This window comes from Selaginella moellendorffii, unplaced genomic scaffold (genome assembly GCF_000143415.4).
Source record: "Selaginella moellendorffii unplaced genomic scaffold, v1.0 SELMOscaffold_147, whole genome shotgun sequence".
In the NCBI taxonomy this organism is placed as follows: Eukaryota; Viridiplantae; Streptophyta; class Lycopodiopsida; order Selaginellales; family Selaginellaceae; genus Selaginella; species Selaginella moellendorffii.
In genome coordinates this window covers 173,690-174,933 of record NW_003314408.1, presented here as the reverse complement: position 1 = coordinate 174,933, position 1,244 = coordinate 173,690, and positions in this window count along the sequence as shown.

The following is a 1,244-nucleotide window of genomic DNA, read 5'->3' as shown; positions in this document are numbered from 1 at the left end:
TATTATCTTTATTGTGGTTAGTTAATTTTCCAAAAGTGTACATTTACTATATTAGAAGATGATTGATGGAGAGCAATTAATTAATTTTATATACAAGGACATTTTATATTTTCATGGATTGCCAAAGTATATTATTCAACTCTTGAACAATATCTTTAATGCTTAATTTTAATTTCCTTTTTTCTAAGTTCGCTTATATCAATTCTCAACACTTTTCAACACATTAGTTTTCATTCTTAGTCAAACTCTAACCTTCAAGTTTTTGTTAGTCATATTCATAACTTGGAGAGAAGTCTATTTTAAATATGACTTAGAGAGAAATCATATGAATATTACATTTAAATATTCTTATCATATTATGAATATCATAAAATGAATGAGTCATTTTATGATGGCTTCATGAATTATGATATATTATTAATATCATTATGAATTATATTATGAATATCATATTATAAATATTAGTCATATTCATTTCTTCTAGCCTTTGGTTTTACAAATTGCTCTATTGTTGTTCCTACAAATTGCTCTATCTCCAAGCTAATTAGAAACCTAGGTGTACGTCCATACTAATCCTGGAATGTACAATAGTTTTAAATTCAAATCTCATTAGTAGAAATATAAGGTTTGAATTCTGTCATAGATATTGACAGTAAAATACACTCTAGCATATACAAAGAAGTGACAAATATGTGACAACAATCTGAGAAGAATTAATCTTATATTGTCCCTCATCTTTGATTTTAGATGCAATTCAAGCTAGAAGGGACACTGTAAGTAGGCAATGACTTGGAGAGAAATTCATATTAAAACCTACAAATCCATCACAACCATTACCTAAATATATTTTAATAACTAAGGATATTACAAGCAAAGAAATAAAATCCTTGTTGAACTCATGCTCAATCTCAATTGTGAGAACTAAAAACCCTAACTAGAGAAGGAGAAAAGGGATATACCCTTCAATAGAATATTCTAAAGAATCTTACTCATACTAATCACTTAAAACATCTGTGAGGCTTGACAATTTCTCTTACATGATTTCTGTCTATAGTGATGTCATAGATACTTACAAATAAGAACATATTTCTCCTATATGATGGAACATAAAATAAATATATTTATAATAATTTAGCATTTATAATTACCAATTTTCAAAGTATTATAATCAAAACAAATTAACCTTCGAATAAAATTTTTAGAAGTCAAATGTGGAGGCTACTAAGTTGTAATATAAATAGTTA